The sequence below is a fragment of the Saccopteryx leptura genome, chromosome 1 (assembly GCF_036850995.1).
Source record: "Saccopteryx leptura isolate mSacLep1 chromosome 1, mSacLep1_pri_phased_curated, whole genome shotgun sequence".
NCBI lineage: Eukaryota > Metazoa > Chordata > Mammalia > Chiroptera > Emballonuridae > Saccopteryx > Saccopteryx leptura.
The window spans coordinates 64,186,213-64,209,794 of NC_089503.1; the positions used below are offsets into that span (position 1 = coordinate 64,186,213).

A 23,582-nucleotide genomic window follows, 5' to 3' on the forward strand; every position below is an offset into this window, starting at 1 on the left:
CAGTCTCCTGTCTTGTGCCCTTCGCACCCTAATTCATCACCACCCGGCAGCCTGAGTGATGTTTTTGAAACAGATCTGATCTTATCGTTCTCCTGCGTTAAACCCTTCAACGGGAGAAAAATGAAAGAAAAAAAAAATCCAAGCCTGTTTAAAAGGCACAGGCATTTCACTGCATCTTCCCTTTGCCCTACCTGCGCCCCTAGCACCTGCTCTCATGCCCACCTTTGCCAAGATGATACCGACTCCAGCTTTCCCTCATACTCAGACTGTCTGTGTGTGTGACACGCCAAGGGAATATAGAATTCAGAAAGATTTTAGTAAAAAAATTTGTCAATGTTTTATAGCTCCAGTTAGTAAACTTGTTAGCTAGAAAATCTGTGACATGGAACCGGCTGTGTGGAATTTGTCTATAACCTCGGCTGTGGAACAAAGGGAAAAAGTCGCTGTATTGTGAACGCCTTCTTTGTGCCATGTATTTCCACAAAGTTCCTTTCATTCACTGTCACCAAGTCCAAAGAATGAATTGCTATTCCTATCTTTTTTATTTTTATTTTTAATAAGATGGCTGAGGAATGAGGTGACTTGCTGAAGGCTACACAGATAGTATGTCATGGATCAAGATTCAAGACTGGTCTTCTTAAATAATAATATGTTGTCTGAGCCTGAAAAAAAAACTTCCTTCACAGCAGAAGCCAGGAGAATGAGCGAGGTGACAGATCTGTGGCACAGAAAGGCCAGTCCTGAAGACAGCATTGGACTCTGTTGGAAGGTAGAGAATTCTAGGACTCTTAGAGCTTAAGGCAGGGGTCCTCAAACTTTTTACACAGGGGCCAGTTCACTGTCCCTCAGACCGTTGGAGGGCCAGACTATAAAAAAACTATGAACAAATCCCTATGCACACTGCACATATCTTATTTTAAAGTAAAAAAAACAAAATGGGAACAAATACAATATTTAAAATAAAGAACAAGTAAATTTAAATCAACAAACTGACCAGTATTGCAGTGGGAACTATGGGCCTGCTTTTGGCTAATGAGATGGTCAATGTCGGTTCCATATTTGTCACTGCTAGCTGTAACAAGTGATATGACGTGCTTCTGGAGCTGTGATGCATGCGTCCGTGCCACCAGAAGTAGTACTGTATGTGAGCGACGCCGTGCTTTGCGGCGCTGCCACATACAGTGCTCCTCTCACTGACCACCAATGAAAGAGGTATTCCTTCCGGAAGTGCAGCGGGGGATGGATAAATGGCCTCAGGGGGCCGCATGCCGCCCGTGGACCGTAGTTTGGAGACCCCTGGCTTAAAGGGTCCTGAGAGACCCTGTAGCCCAATGCTTTCATCTAATAGAGAAGGAAACATAAACTACAGGGAAAGCAGTGACTCGCCCAAGGTCTCGGAGTGAGTCTGCAGTCGGAATGGAAAGTAGAGGAACAGGTTAGTAAGGCAGGGCAGCATTAAGGAATCAGGCACATGTGTTAGCTCACAACCATAGGTCCTGAAGCCAAGGCCAAGGCCTCTGCTAAATGAGATGCTACCATGTGATAAGGCATTTACAGCCTGATTGGGAGAATGAGTAACACTGTCACCTGGGCAGCAGTACCAGACATGGGAGCAGCTCTGCCTGGAGGTAAGGAAACCTGGTTGGGAGGTTCCATTCTTCTGATACCAGGCTGCGTGACCTAAATCAGTGGTCCCCAACCCTGGGCCGTGGACCGGTACCAGTCCATGGGCCATTTGGTACCGGTCTGCAGAGAAAGAATAAATAACTTACATTATTTCCGTTTTATTTATATTTAAGTCTGAACAATGTTTTATTTTTAAAAAAATGACCAGATTCCCTCTGTTACATCCGTCTAAGACTCACTCTTGACGCTTGTCTCGTAAGTTCGACAATTATATTTAAAAATACCACAGTTTTTACACCGGTCGCATAATTTTATTTTGTGCATTTATCCGTCCCACCCTAAAGGCCGGTCTGTGAAAATATTTTCTGACATTAAACCGGTCTGTGGCCCAAAAAAGGTTGGGGACCACTGACCTAAAGCAACTTCCCTCTCATCTCTGGGTCTCACCTTCCTCAGCCGTGAAATAAAGGGGAGGCAGAGATGATGCCTAGGATGGCTTCCTGTTCTAAAATTCTATGGGTCTATAATTAATTAGAGGAGCAACTGTGTAGAAAAGGCATCCAGAGAAGGGTATCAGGCCTTAAATGGAGCAAAGCACTTAGAGCCAATGCAATTACAGCTGATATGGAGGGGGGGCTTTCCAGAGCAGGTGGGCTTGAAGAATGGTTTGGGTACAGATAGAGAAGGGAAAAAGTAGGGAAATAGTGAGGAATTGATAGCATGGTGCACTTCCCAGAAAGGTCTGTTCCTAACTGTCTGCCATTACCAACTCAGAAACAACTTTAGAAGTTGGGAACTAGTGTTCAAATGTGTGGTACCTTATGTGAGTGGGTGGAAAATTCCACTTACTCAATGTTGTTTCTCTGCTAACATGAGCAGCGTTTTACACTAACACAGAATTGAGGATGGGAGGGTCTAATCCAGCCTATGGTCTCATTTCAGGATAAAGTGGTCTGGGTCCCTGCACAGCGAGGCTCACAGCCGGGGCCCTGAGTATCTCTGCTCTCCATTGCTTTTGCCTAGAAGAACCCATGTTCCCGATTGATACCTATAAGTTAGAAGTGGCTTTTTAAACACTTAAAAAAATGGAGAATGACTTTAAAAGTTTTATATTGATAATTCTTTTAAAAATAAGAATTTTAAGTAATGTTTAAGGCAAGATTCTTTTCATTTTTAGCTACTGGCTACAGGTACAACAAGGGGGTGGGTCCCACTTGCAGTATTGTGGGAGGACAGGACAGAGAGGCAGAAGGCCTGGACTCCGGGTCTTGTTCTGCTGCTGAATGGCTGTGGGGCCTTGACCATGTCACCTCACCTTTTGGTGCTTGTTTCCTCATCCTTACACCTGCTCCTCCCATACCTGCCTACTGGGACACACCTATGCCTTCTTTCAAATCCAGCTCAGGTGTCACCTCCTCTGGCAAGCTTTCCTGATTCCTTAAGTAGGCCAAGTCACTCCAGGACATCTCTTCCCTCCACCCCTACTAAAGCCCCCCAAAGTCCTCATTATTGACTGTGAACTTCCAGAGGGCAGAAACTGAGTTTATTCACTGTTGGGTTTTTTTTGTTTGTTTATTTTTTAGGTAAGAGGAGAGGAGGTGGTGAGGCAGACTCCTGTATGTGCCCTGGCCAGGATCCACCCAGCAACCCCATCTGGGGCCAATGCTCAAGTACTGAACTATTTTAGAGCCTGAGGCTGATGCTTGGACCAACCTGAGCTATCCTCAGCACTCAGGGCCACACTTGAACAAATTGAGGTACTGGCAGTGGGAGGGGAAGAGGGAGAGAAGGGGGAGAAGGAGGAGGAGAGAAGTATATGGTCGCTTCTCATGTGGGCCCTGACCGTGAATCGACCCTGGGATGTTCACATGTTGGGCCAATGCTCTATCCACTGAGCCACTGGCCAGGGCCCAGAGGGGTCTTAAAAAACATTCATTTAAATCCTATGGGTTAGTCCTCAAAACCATGGTATAAAATAATGAAATTACTATAATTACCAGTTGTATTTTTAACAGGATCAATTGCAGGTAAGTGTTATATACACACATTTTAGATTTTGATTTATGAGCCTGCAAGACACAAACCTGTTAATCATCTGCCAAAAAGCCTTCATTGTGAAAAAGTAGAGAAAGTGACTGAGTCTAGTGTTGGTTGCTAAATCTGACTGCATAGAATGCTGTTTGCTACAAAACTTGCCTGAGGCTGTTGGTTTCAGAGAAGGCAGAAGTTTTAGAAAACATGGAATAATTTTATGATAGTAACAAGGAAGCAGAAGGGAGACATTTGGAGAATATTTCCTTTTGATGAAATGTTTATGCATATAGTCTTTCTTTCATTTGGAAAGATTTCAACTACTTGTGGTCCACCTGGGATTCCACAAATAATGAGTCCCCACCGACGAGATAGCTCTGTGCTAAACGCTGGTGCAGAAGTGACACTTGTCGGCTTGGGAGAAGTGTGAACTTTATTGAATAAATATGTTGTTATGTTTCCAATTAGCGTTTGGTGAATTTCTTCCCTTTCTAGTTCCTTCCTGCTTTGCTCATGTCCAAACTGCAGCTGCCTTAATTCTGCCGGACGTGTACCTCGAGATCTGCTCAACTCTAAATGAAAAATTCAGCTGACTGTGAATAACTGGCTTTCATAATTGGGTACAGAGTATATTGGAAAACGGGGGCCTTTCCACCTAGCTTCTGTTTTTCTATCACAGCAGTGGGTCTTGCTGGAAAATTATGATCCTCAGGAATTTATTTTCCCTTCCATTAATATTGGAATGCAGAGTTTAAATGTTTCCTTAGCTCCTCCCCTGGACATGTGTGGCGAGCGGCGTGTTCTCTGGATGTTGAACAAAATATTGCTCGGAATACAAAAGGGCATCTGCAAGAGGGAGAAAGACCCCTGTGTTCCTCCCTGGAGGAGACGCTAGAGGCAGGAAAGCCCAGAGGCCGCAGGGAAGCCACGGCAGCACCTCGTTTTGTCTGCTTGCTACACCTTTCTGGAAGCAAATCATTAGCATCACCGCGTCAAGGTGAAACGATGACAGATGATAAGTATGTCCTCCTGAGTCCAGGGCTAATGCCTGGAAAAGGCTGCCTTTATTTGCCACCTTCTGCTTTTCTGTTTTGAAACCCCAAAGCCTAATTTTGTAGGAAATAAGGAGACCGCACAGGAAAGGCCTGCCTGAAGGAGGACTGCTGGCCGCCCCGTTGCCCCTGGGCTCCTGTTTCACGGGACAGTCACACCAGAAGAGGACAGGAGGCTCTTCTGCATCAGCTCCCGAGCCACAGGCACACCTGGGTGATGCCCTGGTCTGAGCAGGCACACCTCTCTGGTCATAGGAGCCTGATGTTGGATTCTAGCACTAAAGACAGGAACCAGCTGTGGTGTCGGAGCTTACTAACAATCCCTGGTTTCTCCCTCCCTCTCTCTGCTCACCCAGCACTACCCCTCCCTCCCAGCTCCTCCTCTGTCTTGTTCCCCTGCAATGTGCCCCTGATAACAGAAGTCTGTGTTTACTACCTACAACTCCTTCCTCTGCTTCCTTCATCTCTCCTTAAGCTGCAAAAGCCATACTGGCAATCACGAGTGCTCAGCTGAGGAGCCCAGGTCTGCCTATTGCCTGACAGAGATCCACTCTGATGCCTCCGTTGGCTTCTCTGAGGATGGATGCTAATGTTTCGGGTGAAAAGGAGAGAGCTTGGACTCTGGGACAGCCACTGGATGACTGGATGTATCACATTGGCTGCAGCTAATGACACTTATACTTCAGGTTACTTCTCTTACATCCTCTCTGACCCTAAAAGGGGACTGGGTTTATACTGGCAACCAAAATAAGAGAAGGAAACAAACTAGGTGGCATAACTGGATTTATTTGTTTGTTTTTTGTTTGTTTGTTTTGTATTTTTCCGAAGCTGGAAACGGGGAGGCAGTCAGACTCCTGCATGCGCCTGACCGGGATCCACCCGGCATGCCCACCAGGGGGCGATGCTCTGCCCATCTGGGGCGTCGCTCTGCCTCAATCAGAGCCATTCTAGCGCCTGAGACAGAGGCCACAGAGCCATCCTCAGCGCCCGAGCAAACTTTGCTCCAATGGAGCCTGGGCTGCAGGAGGGGAAGAGAGACAGAGAGGAAGGAGAGGGGGAGGGGTGGAGAAGCAGATAGGCGCTTCTCCTGTGTGCCCTGGCCAGGAATCGAACCCGGGACTCCTGCACACCAGGCCGATGCTCTACCACTGAGCCAACCAGCCAGGGCCAGCATAGCTGGATTTAATTCTACAGCTGCTCAAGGTTGAGAGAAGACCAACAGATCTTCTCATTCCCTCAAATGGAACTGTAAAAGATATAGCATATATCCTAGCTCATGCCTTATAATAATTATGAGAAATTGGAAACTTTGCCGCCACTTTAAAGTCTCAGATGGAGATTGAGATCTGACATCACTTTCTCAAGGTCACAACTATAAGGGCAAATCTGGTGGTGAACCAAGTTCTATCGGAAGCCAAAGTTTGTGGTGTGTGGCTTGGACCAAAGTCTGGGCTCTGGAGCCAGGCTACCTCTTACTAGTGATGTGCCCTTTGGGCAGGTCATCTTTATTATTTTTTTTGTGGCAGAGACACAGAGATTCAGAGAGACAGGAAGGGAGAAAGATGAGAAATATCAATTCTTCATTGTGGTTCCTTAGTTGTTCATTGATTGCTTTGTTATATGTGCCTTGACTGATGGGGGGGGGGGTACAGCAGACTGAGTGACTCCTTGCTCGAGCCAGCGACCTTGGGCTCAAGCTGGTGAGCCTTGCTCAAACCCGATGAGCCCAGCTCAAGCTGGCGACCTCAGGGTCTTGAACCTGGGTCCTCCACATCCCAGTCCAACGCTCTATCCCAGGGGTCCCCAAACTACAGCCCACGGGCCGCATATGGCCCCCTGAGGCCATTTATCTGGCCCCCGCTGCACTTCCGGAAGGGGCACCTCTTTCATTGGTGGTCAGTGAGAGGAGCACATTGACCATCTCATTAGCCAAAAGCAGGCCCATAGTTCCCATTGAAATACTGGTCAGTTTGTTGATTTAAATTTACTTGTTCTTTATTTTTAATATTGTATTTGTTTTGTTTTTTTACTTTAAAATAAGATATGTGCAGTGTGCATAGGGATTTGTTCATAGTTATTTTTTTATAGTCTGGCCCTCCAACGGTCTGAGAGACAGTGAACTGGCCCCGTATAAAAAGCTTGGGGACCCCTGCTCTATCCACTGCATCATCACCTGGTCAGGCTGCAAGTCATCTTTAAACACCAGTTTCCTCACCTATAAAATGGGGTTAACAATAGCACCCACCTCAGAGGGTTACTGCATGCAAAGAGGGTTGGCCAGGACTTGGCAGAGTTGGTATTTTGGTTTGAAGGAAGGGTCAGACATGCATTTTATTTCTGAACCAAAACAACATACTAACTTGTTCTAATGAATCTGAAGCAGGCAGTGTGGGTTGGTGGGGATAAACACACCCACCCACATGCATATAAAACACATAGGAACTCCCCACGGTTAAAATGGGAAAGGAAGCAAGCATGTTGTGAATGTGAAGAAGGCAGAGTGTTTGGATAAACTACCTCCTGAGGAAGAGCTCTGTCAGAGTAGATTAAACCTATTGTCTCTCAGAAGCCCAAACACAGGCAGACTTATGCCAACATCTGAAAGAACCTTCCTCCCTCTGTACTCTAGATTGGCACTGGGCAGGTGCCAGGTGCTGGAAAGCTGTTCCATGGCCCGGGAGGTGTCAGTCCCTGTAGATGCCTCAGCTTTCTCGGCAGATGATGGAATTCAAAGGCTTTTCATCTGCAACAGTCTATTAGGTCAATACAATGACAAAAATTTGACAAGGTCCCTGACAGCCCAGCCTTGAAGCCAGTTCTGCATTGGCATTTGAACTGGGAGATCTGTTTTCAATCATACCCAGAAGTCTACCAACCACCATTAAGGGGAACTCTAAGGAGGGGGCCGAAGAAAAAGATTGTTTCCTTGATTATATTCAGTCTTGGTTCTTTGTTAATTATTTATTTGTGGAAAGACCATATTTCAGTAAGATGGTGAACTTGAAGACAAGCATTATGTCTGGTTCTTCAGAGTCTGGTGAGAGCTACACACAAAGGAAGTCCTCAGTAATATTAATTGTTGAGAAAGTCATCAGGAATATAAAGGGGAGATGAAATGTAGGACAGAGGTCAGGGCCGTATGCATGGTACAACAGTTACACTTAAAAGGACAGCTGGTGGCCAACAGGCTATTGTTTTCACTCCTGTATTTATTCTATACAATGCCTAGAATGAAGGGTGTGACAGGAGGTTCAATTTTGCATTGTGCTCTCAGAACATATTTGGAGTTCAACAGTTCACATCTGGGGGCCACATTTAAGAGCCTGATAAGATTAATTGGAACGTGTTCATCAAAGAAGAACCAGAAGGATAAAGAACTTGAAACCACATTTCAAATAAAGAATTCTTGAAGGAATTGGAAATGTGGCTTACTAAGGCGTTATGAGCTCTGTTTAAAAATATCTGAAGGGCTGATATGTGAAATAAGGATTAGAATTTTGTTTTGTGGCCCTAAGAGGTTGGCCTAGGTCAAATGAGTAAGGAACTAGAGTCCTTGGGAAATGGACTTGGTTCAAAGTAGAAAGAATTTTTTAAGAGACAGAGCAGAATGCTGCTTACTATGCTGGGTTACAGTCTGTGGGTGAGGATGTATGTGCCCAAATGTAGTAAACTTCTTAAGGGCAGTAAATGTGTTATTTATCTCTGAGTTTTCAATAAATACTATCACCCTTGACTCAAAGCAGGTGGGGAATGAATGTTTGTTGGATGACTAAATGAATAGACTAAGTAACCTATCAGGTCATACATGTTTAGTCACTGGGTGTATTCAAGAAGATGACAAATTAATGACAGGTGGGGATACTGTAGGAGGATTCAAGATAAACTGTATGGCATCTTATAAACCTGAAATTGTGTGATTATATGAGTCGTAGTAGAAGGGAATATGCCTGGCCTGTATCTAGAAACTTGGGTTCTAGTCCTGCGTCTGCCACTGGCTTGTTAGGTGACCTTGGCCTTGTCCCTTTCTCTCAGGGACTTTCTTTTCACCTCCAAAATTCATTTCATTTATTCAACAAGTATTTACTGAGCATCTACTCTTACTCTGTACTCTGGCTTGGGAAGTGTTTTTTTTTTTTTGTAGTATTTTTCTGAAGCTGGAAACGGGGAGGCAGTCAGACAGACTCCTGCATGCGCCCGACCGGGACCCACCCGGCACGCCCACCAGGGGGCGATGCTCTGCCCATCCGGGGCATCGCTCTGCTGCAATCAGAGCCATTCTAGCGCCTGAGGCAGAGGCCACAGAGCCATCCTCAGCGCCCGGGCCATCTTTTGCTCCAATGGAGCCTTGGCTGCGGGAGGGGAAGAGAGAGACAGAGAGGAAGGAGAGGGGGAGGGGTGGAGAAGCAGATGGGCGCCTCTCCTGTGTGCCCTGGCCGGGAATGGAACCCGGGACTTCCGCACACCAGGCCGATGCTCTACCACTGAGCCAACTGGCCAGGGCCTCGGGAAGTGTTTCAAGGGAAATGGATGACTTGGATGATCTTTCAGGTCTGACATCCTGTGATCTGATGAGTTAAACCAAATTGTCAGTCCTTAGAAAAACTACACAAACAGGAAAAAGGAAAAATGCTTACATCATCACCGAGTTTAGGGCCTGATGGAGAAAAAGGAAGTTTGCTGTTTAAGGGCTGACTCCAACTCTTCAAACCTCCCTGCTGTATCCTCAGAGAGCTGGCATCATATTATCATCTAGCCTGGGAGGCGGTCTCCGGTGAGTCACCAAGGCTGGTGAGCAGGGATGGGACTGGAGAGCAAGCGGCTCACTGGCTGCTTCTAGCTAAGACAGCCTCCATCTTTTCCTGGGAACGTAGGCAGCAGCTTTCACAGATGTCAGAATCTGCGCCGTGGGCTCTGGTTCTGCTGCCTTTCCCAGAGAACGCTGCACATGCACTGTCTCCTCCCATGCGCCGTGACCATGTGCCCGAGAGGCCAGTGGGACACACACATCAAATGGGAATGAGATTGGCAGGGGCTATGCTGTTTGAGAGCATAAGGGCCTTCAAAGGAGAGGGGCTGCTCGCATGTTGGGAGACACTCTTCCTTCCTTTATAGATGTATCAGTCCTCCCACCCACCCTGCTCCTTCTGAGGAGCGCTGCTCCACCCACAGTTCCTGCCTACGCAGCAGGCACAGGTGGACCAGATGGTGCCACCTCCTCACTGATCTTAGGTGATTGGACCAGGATGACATGTGACTCAAGGATACTCAATCCATTGACTGGCACTCTATGACACGGTCAGAATCCCAGACCCTCTCGTATGTGAACTAAAATGTACCCAGGGAATGTGGCAGTTGGTGATGAGCACGGAAGCCAAAAGATATTATGGGAAGAGAGGGGCTGTGAGGGTGACTCCGGCCAGGTAGGAGCCAAAGCTCAGAGGAAGCAGTGCTGCGTGAGCAGAGGATGGTGGCTTGTCCGCAGGGATTGGTGAATGGAGCTGCAGGTCTGAAGGGCGAGCCCCAAGCAAGAGGCCATGCAGCACAGAAGAAGAAGAGAATGAATGGTGTCCCTGCAGCTGCCTGGGCCTCCAGAGGCTTTTCAGGGCCTCCTTTAGTCTCAAACCATGAGAATCTTTTGGAAACTACTTCATTGCCACACCTACCATTCCTTGAGGTTTCTTGAGTGTGTTTTTGTGCCTTGTGACTGAAAGAACCCTGGCACTTTCATTTACTTTAGACCTTAACAGGCTCTCCCTGGTAGTTTGCAGGCTTCGATGATGACTGATAAGTGTGAGACAATGTTTTTTAGCACTTCTACATACAGTTTTATTTAATGATCCTTACAAGAGCTCTGTATGGAGAGAGGAAGGTGCTATTTATTATTCCCCGTTTTGTACATGAGAACACGAAGGCACAGAGAACTTGCTGAAGGTCATGTAGCTAGTAGGTGAAGGGGCTACCTAATCCCACCTAATCTGGGGGTTCCTTCATTACACCACCTGCCGGTCCGATAGAAACACATGCTGACCCCACTCCTTCTGCCGTCAGTCTGTCAGTTATAGGGTGGGGACAACACAAAGGATGCTGCCAGGACCAGGAAATCCCAAACAGCACCTATTTTGGTTTTGTGAATTGAAATTCTGGTTTTAAAACATATCTACTAGCATTCAAAAATCAAAATACAGTTCCAGCCATTCACAACCGCATCACACTGGACAATCATATCGATCCATTTACTCAATACCATTCATTCATTCAGACAAATTTCTGTGGACTTCTCTGTGCTGACACCATCAGGAGGATCCAAAGTGAGGTCCTTGTTCTCAAGGAGCAGTTGAAAGGCCTTAGACTTTGTAGTAGGAATAGATCTGTGTCTAAATTTTAACTTTTACTTCTAAGGGTTTGACTTAGAGTAAGTCACTGTATCTGAGATCTCAGTTTACATGTCTACAAAATGAAAAAACCACTGTCTTATACCCTTGTTGTGAAGATGAAATAAAACCACTATATGCATACACATGAATGTGTGTGTATACATATATTATATATGTAGACATATGCCTGGTACATAGAAGTTGCTCAGGAAATGTTGCTTTACTCCTATCTCTTGGATAGTGTCAGTGATCATTAAATTTTAGCCTGCATCAGTCCGCTGAAGGGTTTGTTAAAAACATAGAATTTTAGGCCCAACCCCCAGAGTTTCTGATATACTAGGTCTGGGGTAGGCTCCCAGGAGATGCCAACACCCTTGGTTTGGGCACCACTTTAAGAAGCACTGGCCTGGAAGAAAGGCTGAAACTTGACACACAGGTCTATCAAAACAAGCCAGAGGGGACAGAAAGATCCAGACTCGGCAAGAATGCACACAACTCGTGGACTTCCTCCAACGAGGAGGGCTTGGTCTTCCAGGAGGTAGTATTTGAATAACTCTTGAAGAATAGGCATCCTTTCAAAATGCAAAGCAGTTCTAGGCAAGAAGGGGGTCCAGCAAGCCAGATCCAGAGTAATCCCCTTTGCCGTGCCCACGCAGTGACCTGCTGATTGTCATGCCAATGGCCTGTCAAGTCTGTCTTCAGAGCAAATTATTTAAGAACTCAGTTTTTTTAAAAGCTCAACTCAGTCGCTGGCTGGAGAGTTTTATCTAATGAACATCACTTTGTGTTGAATTTTTCTGTGATATCAGACCATGGGGGAACAGAAACAGGCTCTGAGGAGGTGTGGGGAGGGGGAACTGCTAATTATTATCCAATCATTGGTCAGAGCTTGTCAAGCTCGACACTGCTTGCAAACCACAAGCAAGCCAAGTTCTGCTTCCCCCCTTTATGTCAGCACGGTCAGGACTGAAGACGCACTCAACTATGGAAAGATGGCTGAGATACCTGTGGGTTCAAACTCCCACACTAGCCTGGACCTCACTTGGAAGATAGACACGTCTGGTCAGTGTCACCTGTGGCCTGACCCATTGTGTCCACATTCTAAGTGGACTTCTGCCTGCAGCCTTGTCCCTTTCAGTCTGTCCCTGTCAGCCGCTGCTGTCCCCTGGGAATTGTGTCTCTCCAGGTCACTGCTCCATAGTATCTAGTGTAGTTATCACAACCTGGAGGACTGTGGATACTTTTGCTTGCAAAACATTTATAAAATTTGAATTAGTTGCTAGATTTTTTTTTTTTTTGAAGGAGAGTCTATAGGAAACTCATGCTGGTTTGGAAAAGTCCAGCATGACAACATCCCCCTCCCATTTGGGAGAGGCGCGGAGCCTGAGCCTGCCGTCCTCCTGCTGCAGTGGTCGGTGGCTCTGCGTCCTGTGCCTGGCCCCGAGCACCACGCATGCATGGTCCTCACGGGAGGGGTGTTTTCCCTTATCCCAGTCTTCATGCTGTTGCCATAGTCACATGCCATTGGTCCTATTATTCACTTGGGTTTTTTTTTTGTTTGACTCATTTATTTTCTTAAAAATTTTTTTTTAAAACAGACATTCAATATCATTATGAAATAATGATTTGACATACTTAATTATACTTTTTTCCAGTTTACTAAAATAAATTCATAATTTTTGAAATAGAATCTGTCTATATATATATGATCTAATATAATCCCAAGAGCTATACCTTTGGAAACATTGGCAAGGAGAAAGCCCTAATTTCTGAGCCAGGAGTTTAAGGCTCCAATTTCCCTTTCTACACTCCTTTGCCACGAGGGTCCTCCTCATGTCCACCCTGTGCTGCTGCCAAGCTGCTCCCCACCCACTCCCGCTGGCACCCTGATTGGGCCAACACTGGTGACTTCACCTGCAGAGCCCTCCCTGCACCTCCTGGCACTGTTCACATTCTAACCATCTTTCATGGCACAGTTTAAATGCTGCCTCTTCCATGAAGCCTCCCCAGATTCCTTCTAGCAAGAGAGGTTTCTCTTTCTCTCATCTGAATCCTAATAGCACTATACCTTGAATTATAGTTATTTTATCAATATGGCCCCTTTCCCCTAGTAGATTGAAAATTGCTTCAAAGTAAGGGATCCATTTCCAATTCCCTGTCCCACCTGTGTCCCGAGTGACTGGCATCTGGCCTAGAGCAGCTATTCCCTCAGCACTTGTCAAATATTAAATGACAAAGGGCAACTTGTGGTTGATTTCTGTCTCAAATCCTGGATGCTGGGCTCCTTCTGTAGGGTCTGGATGGGTCAACTCCTTGCTTTTTTTTTTTTTGCTTTTCATTAGTTTTTTCAAATTTCATGTCTATAAATTATTTTCCAGACCTGAAGTTTCGCTTTCATTTCTCTTCCTCTGGGCCTGTTACATTCAGCTAGACACTGGATTGGGCTCTCTTCTCCCGAAACAGCACTAACCATGTGTTTGGGGAACATGCAATAAAAATTTTTCAAGGCCCCAAATCTGTTCTCTAGCAAGAGCTGTCAAGATGGCTTCTGTGAATTATATACTTGAATTACTTCTTCCAGGACATAACACAATAAAATGATTAACAAGATGGATCAATTCTCAGACCTTGGTGAATTTTTCTTTACAATAATTATAATGTGTGTTGGTCTGTCTCACAATGATTTGAACAGTATTTCTTTCTTATTTATCTAGTAGGTAACACTCAACATAATAACTTGGGTGTATATCTTTGGGCCAGAGGCCAAGTTGGACTTCTGTTGGACACCAAATCCTATTAGAGATCATGGTAATGTAATTATATGTTCAAGTTAAATATTTTATAGCTGCTCTAGCCACCTAGACGGATCACTCCCTCAGCCTCTGGGCAGAAACTGCCCATTGACAAAAGTGAAAGCTACATATCTTACAAGGGACTGAGAAATAGTTGCTGCTGTGAAAAGTTTATGAACCTTCTGGCTACCTCTGTGGCTCTGGCAGCAGCAGGACTTTAAGACACCATTAGGGTAGCTTGTAACACAAATGTGAGCTCCTGCCTGGCCCTGACGGAAAGGGAAGTCTCCCCAGTTCCCTCGTCAGGAAAAGGCTGGCCGGCCCATGTGCCAGGGCTGTCTGCTCTCTGCCTAGTGAGAGGTCTGGGAGCAGTCTAAGCTCCTGCCCTCGGCTGTGTGCATGCCTGAACGACCAGAGCCGGCGGGGTCCTTGGAACACTGGACTGCAGCCCTGTGGCTGGCCAGCTTTCTTCCTTGGTCCCTGTTTCCTATACTTGTCCACTGGGCTGGAGGGTGAGCACAAAGCTGGGCATGGTCCGCTGGGCCCTGCCTCCCTGTGCTCAGTTCCTCAGGGCTGGGTCCTGCCTCTGGCATAACGTGACTTGACTTGGCTGCAACTCCCTGACCTATGACTGAGCATGGACTACGCAATCAGACAGTCCTGGCTTTGACTTCCAGTTCTGACTCTCCCTGACTGTACAACTCTGGACAGATTTGGGCAGGCCAGAACAGAAGCCTGGTGAAACAGAAGGAGTACAGGCTTTAGAGAGTGAGATCCTAGGTGTTCTACCTCCTGTGTGACCTTGAACGAGTCACTTCACCTCTCTGCATACTACTTTCCTTGTCTGTAAAATGGGAGTGACTCTACAGTGTGTGACACACAGTAGGTATTATAGCATTAGCAGCTGAGCGACCAAGGATTCGGGAGCCGTGGGCCCTTCCAAGTGGGTTAGTATTTCCTGGCTGTCCTCTGGCTGACCTTGGCTCATTTCTCCTCCCTCAGGGCCTCCCGGCATGCTGTGTGTGTGGGTATGTGCCATTTCTGACAACAGGAGCCGGCTCTAAGCCTGGGAAAGCAGCAACTAACGGTCCAACACCGTCTCCACACAGTACTGGCTTATATTATTAAGACACAACTAAATCCGTGTAAAATTATGTTTCTTCCACCGCAGGGCACTACTAACACCTGGGGTGTGCCCATATGGATGTACTGGGGACGCTGAATTCTCTCTTCCTTTCAGCTCATACCTCCAAGGCACGGAGGACCATTCTATAGGCATCGCCCCCTCTTTCTGTGACAGAAAAGTTTTAAGGGTTCAGTCTCTTCTAGAACCTCTGGGACATTTCCCACTCACCCCTTCACACCGAAAACTCCTGGCTTCACTTCATCCCTTTGTTACGGCTTACCCTGGGCACGTTGGCTACACCCACGACATGGGAGGCTGGTTCTGCTGACAGGGCCTGATCCATCACTGCAGCTAGGGGGTAGCCCAGCAGCCAAAGGAAGAGCATGTGCGCATGCGCGCCTACACGCACGCACGCACGTACATGCACACTCGCCTCTATGAGAAGAGAAGCTGCCACCTGCTCATTGTTAAACCGAGGGTAATGGGGACTAATGCTAGGCTTGCTGGTCTTGAGGCTTCCAAAAAAGGTGGTAGAAAGCTGGAAAAAAAGATCACCACCTTCCCAGGGGACAGACCCGCACCCCCTGCTGAGCCTTCTGCCTCCTCCTGGGGCTGAGGTAAAAGGCCCCTTGGTCCTGAGCGCTGCCCCTGTAGAGACGCTGTTTTTGTCTGCCTCAGCCTTAGCAGCTGCAGAGCCTTCTGTCACCCGCTTCCCTTCATGGCAGCTGGGCAGCATTCCAGAGGACACTGGTACATGTCCTTTCCGAAGCAGCCGGGTCTGAGGGTGCTGCTGCTCGGCTCAGCTGATGGTCTGTACGGTTTAGGGAGAGCAGCTTTCAGTCATGATGGCTGAGTGTAAGCCCTCTTCCTTCTCAGACGCTGCGGAAATCCCAACCTTCATGCTCAACTGCCAGGACAGTAAATCAAGAGAAAGGCACTGGCCAGAAAACCCAGACATCTGCTGAAAGTCAAAGATGGGCTAGAATATCTGATCTCTCACTCTTGTCCTTCTAAGCTTCTTAGATTTCTAGTGCAGATACAAATTTTTAACCAAGAAGTAATAAATTCAGACCTCCAGTAACGTAACAATAAATATAACAATAGCCACCACCACCACCCTTGATTGAGTCCTGCTGTGTGCTAGGCTCTGTGATAATAAGCATACTAATATCCTATATGATTTCATTTAACTGTCACCCCAACATTAAGAGCTAGGTGTCATTTCCATACCTTTCAGATGAGGAAACAGAGGCTTTGGGAAGTGAGAAGGCTTGCTCAAACAATTAGTTACCTAAATTCAACTCTGCTCCGGGTACAGGAGATGAACTGATTCAGTTGTGCCTTCTCTGCCTGTCCCCCACCCCCTACCTCCGGACATTGCTTAAGCTTTCATGCAGCTCAGGTTTGACTTCATTGCAGTTAGGCATCTCCACGCCTGCTTCCTCCAGTGTAATTTGTGCTTCGGAGGATCTAAGGCCCTCTGTGACCCCAACTCCCAGTTATGACCCTGTGAAGAGCAAATGCTTGGTAAATGACCAGCTGAGCTACAACAGAGGCATGGCCTCTGCCCTCTGACTTCACAGTCTGATACAGGTAACCAGAAGATCGTTCACACTGTGAAAAGTACCTTCAGTGAACAAACGTGTAAAGCTCAGAGGAGGAAGCAACACCTCAGAGGCCTCTATGAAAGCAGTGCAGCTCAGCATTGGGACTGGGAAAATGGTCTCCAGGCAGAGAAGGGCCCTTGGAGTGTTTAGAAAAAGCAGAACACGGTCAAATACAGGTGTTCTCGGAATCAGAGTGGCAGGGCTGGAGTGTAGGATGAGCAGCAGTATTCAGGCTGTGAAAGGCAGTCAGGTAACAGATGCCAGTAAAGAGGGACAAAGGACTTCCCACAGCCTGAGCTGGAGGCCCGAAGGAGCTTTACTTTAGGCAAATCAAAGTGCCTAACGTTGCACATATCTCTCCTCCTGAACAACCTTTTGAGACAGACAACCACCACGTTGGCCGGAACTGCAGGTCTGAGAGCCCTCACCAAGAACACGTCTTCATTCAGACCCTCGGCCCTTCAACATGTCTCTGACTGGGGATTCAGACTCAAGGTACAAATTAAAGAAAATAATATGAGAGCCCACTGTATGTCAGGCAGATGCCGATGCATTATCTCATTAAATCCGTCTGTAGCTCAGGGAAGATAATGACCTTTCTCAAGGTCGCACAACCGAGTGGCTGCAGAACTGGGATGGGAACTTGCTTTTCTCGTTCTTAGAGGCACTCAGCCTTACCCTATTCTCCAAGTAGATTCTCATCCTACATTTTTGTTCTGTGACTCTTCCTTTCCTTTCTTCCTACCCAAATCCTTCTATCCAAATCTTCCTATTTAAATCCTCCTATGCCTTCTTGGTCCACCCTAGGCTATAGTAACCCTCCTTCGTGACCTCCTCAAAATTCCCCTAACAATTCACTCTGCTCTACACAGCCCTCTCCGCCCCCCCCCCCATCTGTTGTCTTCAGCGCTATCAGCATCATGCCTCCTCTGGCTGTGCCAGGGACCCCAGACTTGCATGCATTTGTCTCCCCAGGAAGCAGTTTAGTGCTTTGCTTAAAAAAAAAAAAAAAAGTAAATAAATGTACTATCAATACATATGTTTTAAGATTGATTCACTTTTCATCAGAATTAGCAGAGTTCGGTATACAAAGGTAAAAACTAAATTTAGACAATTGTGTGACTTGTGAAGACAATAAATATGAAAGTGGGATTGGGCATAACAGTATTAACATCTGTTCCGCTCTGAGCAGGGGGCCTGCTCTGCAGGCTCTGCCCTGCTGCGGTCTGCTCTGCTTTCCAGGCCTGCTACTCATCCATTATGCTGGGACTTCTGTTTACCACTCTTGCTTATTGGACTCCTCGTTTTTCGGACACCCATGCCCCCCGCCACCTTCTTTTACTTTATGGTTTTGGTGGAGTGCATTTTACAGAAACTTCCTGAGAAAAGGTGAATAGCAGGTATGATTTTAGGACTGTGCACGGGTGTAAATATCTTTATTCCACTCTATACTTGATTGATAATTTACTGTCTATGTGAAATGAAGGGGGAACCCTAAGGGTCTAATTGCTGCTGCTTACATATCGTGCAGACCCGAACCCATCCTCGATTCAGCTCCGTGCCTCACGCCTGCCCTCTGTTGGACCTGGAGCCTCGGGCCAGGGCTTTTCTGGGCTCTGCTGCTTGTCGACATCGCAGGCAGCAGGGGCTCAGTATCCAGCTTTCTCCACACTGCTAACTCAACCCACGTCCTGTCTTCCTGACATCTCTTGATGGCTGCTGCCTCTTATTCCTTTTGTCCTTGTGGGTTTGTTCCTCATTTGTTTGTTTTAAATCATTGCTGTCATTATGGTGGGGTTCCAGGAGGGAGATAAATATGAGACCCAACCATGAGTTCCTCTGAATAAAATCTAAGGCAGTTTTCCAGGCCCTCTTTCTTGAAGCTCCCTCTTCCCTCAGCCTTAAAATCAGCAGGCTTTCTGATATCCACTCATACCACCTGCCTCTTCTGGCTTGTGCTCGACCCATCAAATTCCGGTGGTTCTCAGGTACCTGCCTTAAATCCTTCTCGCTTCCCACCGCTTGCCACTCACCTTGCTCTCCCCATCAACTGTCTGAGGTCTCAGTTCAGGTGTCATATCCTCAAAATAAGCCTTCCCAAACCCTATCCCAATTAGGCCCGTCTCCCCTTGTTCAGTGCTCCCCGGGACCCCACCCCTCTCCATCCTAACCCATCACAGTCACATCACTGATTAATGTGTTGGCTGCAGGCTGAGAGAGCCACCAGGGCACGTCCTTGTCTGCCTCGTTCACAGCTGTCCCCAGGGCCATAGCAGAGGGCATGGCGTGGAGAAGGTGTGAAAAAGCACATGCTGGATGATGCATGCTGGCAAAGAGAAATGGATGAACAAATCAATCAAACAATTTGATTCAAAGGCCAGGCCGTCCATATACTTGCTGTGTGATTGTGGACCAGGAAAAGAGCCTCCCTTTCTGAAGTTCAGCTGCTGCTTCTGCTAAATAGGGACTATAATCCGAGTACCCCCCCACACACTGGGTTGTAAAGAACAAAATAAAGATGAAAGAACTGTCTGCCACTGTGCTGAGTAAGCTAAAAGTCCTGTGCAACATAGGGGATAATTACTGTCCTAGTAAACTCGGCTACAGAGAAAAGTCTTGTCTGATTTGGGTTTGGAAGATGCAGGAAACAGAAATGCAGGCTCAGGTTTCAAATCTCAGGATTCTTTCGAATACGCTTTCTTTCTTAAAGGAAATCCCACTAAGCCTTCTCTGGTACCCTCTAACGCTTGGCATTCGGGATGGAGTCCCCGCCTGTGTGTTCTTGTATCTCACCTCAAGCAAAGCTGATTTAGAAAGCATTGTGTGCCTTCTGGTAATAGTTTTAACTTAATGCATTCTTTAAAAAGTAAAAACAATGAAAATGTTTACATACACAGAGGTGTGTAACAGAGCTGAAGAAACACATGTGTGTCCATACACCTGCAGCACTTAAGGAATTATATCAGCAGCCAACTTCGATTCAACTTAGACCCTTTTCCAGTCCTCTAGATTTGCCCATCCTACCATGTGTGCCAACGGGGGGAGAACAGGAACCGTGTGGAAAAGCCCAGGTCTCCTTTGTCTTAGGCTGACGGAGTCTCCTCTTTCAGAGCCCCCGGCAGTCAGCGCTCTGAAGCCCTGCATTAGGTTCAGTTTGGAAGAGCTCCGGACTCCAAAGGCCAGCCTGACAAACACCCCCTAAATGTCACTGCGGTTTCAGCAGCAGGAAGTGGGCAGGCGGAAGCAGCAGTGGTCTCAGAGTGGATAGACTTGAATTCAAGTTCAAATTCTGCTTATAAACTACTGAATTAGGCAAATTACATTCTAATTAATAATAAGTGTTCATATTGCAAACGTAACTTTTGGGGCTGAAAATTATAAGCATTTCCCCATGTTTCATACTCTTTATAATAGTAATTTTTCATAGCTGAATAATATTAAGTGAGTATTCCATAATTTGTATGCTTTCTTATTATTAGAAACTATTGTTTCAAAATTTTTTACAACTGTAATGCTGAGATAAACACGCAGCTTTTTCAAGGTATAGGTTTATTTCTTTAAGAAAGACTCTCAGAAGTTGAAAATACAAACATTTTTATGATTTAATACAAAATGCCAATTTAATTTCCCAAAGGGTGTATCGATTTACAGTGCAGCCAGGAACACGCGTGGGGATGGTCCCACTGTATCACTTTGGGATCAGATATTAACTTGGAGGGGGTTTCTAATTTATTGGGTTAAAAAAAAGATGCACAATATTTTAATCTGCACTTCTGAGATTGCTAATGAGGTCAAACATATTCGGGGTATGCTTACTGCGTATGATATATTTTTGGAAACTTTTCTACCATTTTTTTTAGCCATTTATCTGAGATCATAAATTTTTCCCACAGGATATGCACTTTAATATAATATAGATAGTAACACTTCCTTAATCTCTCAGAATTACTGCAAGTATTTTCCCAGTGTACTATTTTTCTTCTTACTTTGACAAGTCTTATGAGACATATGGAAGTTTTACATTTTTAAGTAAGCATTTGTTAGTCTTCTGCTTTGTGATTTCTTCAATGACTTAAAAGTCCTTTTCCAAGCCAGAGATATGCGAATATTGGGTTTTACCCTTTTTTAGTTTGGCTTTTAAGTATTTACCTCTTTAATCCATCTGGAATTTATTTTGGCATATGGTATGAGGTGAAGTCTGAATCAGAGGGGAAAAACTCGCATTCCTCCAGGGGCCAGGCAGGTAAGTTGAAAGAGTGTGAGGGAGGTCGGCACAAGAAGAAGGGATGAGGTGGAGACTGCATTGAATTAGAGAGCATTTAAGGGGGCAGAGGCTTGTTCCTGCAGAGACTTTAGTCTTCTGATTTGTAAAGGTAAACCATAAACCCGTAGTTTCATGGGAGATTGTCCCATTTTTAAATATTGGACTAACACTCTAGGCTAAAAAGAACTGCTGTGTCTGTCAACCACATCTACCCCTCTGGATGCCACTCTGCAGCCGCTGGAGCGACCTGAGGTTTCCCAAGATAGCCCAACAACTTTTATTGACTAAACCATTTCTTCTCCAATGATTTGCAATTCTCCCCTTTCCAAATATTAAACTTTTACACATAAGTGGTAATGTTTCTAGGCAATTTTATTTCATTAGTCTGCTTGACTTCTATTCTCTTTTATTATAGACTTACAGTATGTCAATATCTTTAAAGATGAGTACCCTTTCATTATTCTTTTTAGAATCTTTTCCATACTTTCATCTGTTTATTATTCCAGCTGAGGTCCTAAACCATTCAACCAAATCGCCTGAATTCCCCTTAGGATTCTGCCTGGCATTCCATTAACCTATAAATTGACATATTTAGAGCATTTCACCTTCTCATCTCAGAACATGTTATATTTCCTAATTATTCATGTCCTGTTTTATAGCTTGCAATAAAATTTCACAGTTTTTGTCACGCAGGTCACATATAGTTCTTATTAAAATGATATTTTAATTTCTATTGATTTATTTGACTGAGACATTTTTCATTATATTTCATAACTAGTTATTGTAAGTGTACAGGAAATCTATTGACTTTTGTAAAGCTTCCTTATACCCCAGTTACAAGTTTTAAATTCTTATTAAGTAAAATAGTTTTTCAATTAATGTTTGTGTGTTCTCTAGGAATACAAACACATCTTTCATAAATAGTGATAGTTTTGTCTCAGACTCTTGTCTCTGTTGGGTGTCTTGTATTGGCCCAAACTTCTAAAACAATGCTAACAAAAAATATACCCTGATTTCTTAGTGATTTTAAAGGAAATCTAATATTTAACCAGGAAGCATTAGATTTTGACTAAAAATCAACACTCTTTATTATGCAAAGTATTTTTTTTTTGTCTTTCATTTCCAATTCTGTTATGACTTATTATTATCATCAAAAGTGTTTTTTATCACTTATTGAACACATGAGACAGATGTCCGCACAGGGCCTTCAAAAGTATGAGAAACTTGCAAAATAAGTTGAACCATAAAATACCTGGGTTTGCATCCTAGCTCTGACTCTGTATGACATGGAACACAATTGCTGCATCATCTGGAAAAGGGGGGTAATAACTGTGATAGGCAAAGACTGGTTATGAGAATTAAAAAGAGTTAATTTAAAGAAATCGTGTTTAGTATAGTACTTAGCACCCAAATAAAGCTCAACAGACTTCATGTTACTCCACTACCATTTAACAGAAAGAGATAATGTTGGCACATTTTCCCAAATAAAAGTATTCCAAAGAACAGTCTCCATTTAGAGGTCTGAGAAAACTCAAACTGTATATGTGAAAAATACCATCCCAGCCTTCCTGCTTTAGGACTTTTTCTCACTTTTCTAAAACACACAGTCCATTTCTTGCACTCTTGCATGGAGTCTTTGGCCTAGGAAAATAAAAAAAAAATTAGGCTGATCTGTAATAAGAACCAGGAATGAAACAAACTGTGCTTCTATTAGCTCTGAACATGAGCGCTGCTCAGATAAAGGCATGAACAAGCAGCTACTCAAACTAAAACCAGATGTTCTGAGGTTTCTGGCTTACAGTTTTTTACAACCCTTCATATAACACTCAGAGACCTGTCATTTCAACAGAAGGTCCTCTGCTCTGTTTAAGCAGCAAGAAGCCCGCCCCAAACCCCTGTCAGATTTGCAATCACTAACCCTTTGCTTGATTGTAAATATAAAGGAGCTCTTTCCACAAGTAGAAAGATCCTTTTGGTACAAACTCTTTGGCCCAGAATAGTGCCAAGGACTGACGAAGCATACACCCAAACAGAGGAGCTAAAATGTTCACCCGTTGCCCTGGGAAAGGGGAAATGCAGGGTGCCAGGGCAGGGGCTGCTGACTTGGGAGGGGCCCAGGTAAAGGGTACAAAAGCCAGTGCAGAAAGAGCATGGATTCTAGAGTCAGACTGTCCCAGACTCAATTCCTGGCTCTGCCTTTACTCTGTCTAACCGTAGACAAGTTTGTTAATATCTCTGAAACTTGTTTCTTCATCTATACAAAGGAAACAATTGTTCCTGCTTCCCTGAGGCCGTTACAGAATTTAAGGGAGATAATGCATGTATAACACTTACACACTCCTGGGACCCTGTAAACACTTGAAAATTATCAGCAACCAATATTGCTAATAACAATAACAAACACTTGTACAGCACCCATCATGTGTCCAACATTGTTCTCAGTATTTAACATGCATTAATTCATTTTGTCCTTATAATTATGCCCATGAAATGGGTACTAACTTTTCAGGTAAGGAAACTGAGGCAATGGGTTACCTATCGTGCCCATGGTCAACAAGTGGCAGAGACTGGATTCAGACCAGGCCATCCAGCTTCAGGTCCACTCTTGAACTACAAAGCCACGGTACCCCCCCTCTCCTGTGGCATTCATTACACAACGCAACTGATGTGATTCAGGGCTGCCTTGAAGCTGCCTTTACATGGGAGGGAA

At 45.2% G+C, this 23,582-nt stretch overlaps 1 protein-coding gene across 2 annotated transcripts in view; it reads right to left on the reverse strand.

Annotated features, from left to right (window-relative positions):
• The window catches only part of TENM4 (teneurin transmembrane protein 4), an 801,941-nt gene that overhangs the window by 172,985 nt on the left and 605,374 nt on the right, over window positions 1-23,582 (reverse strand). The window lies entirely within an intron of this gene.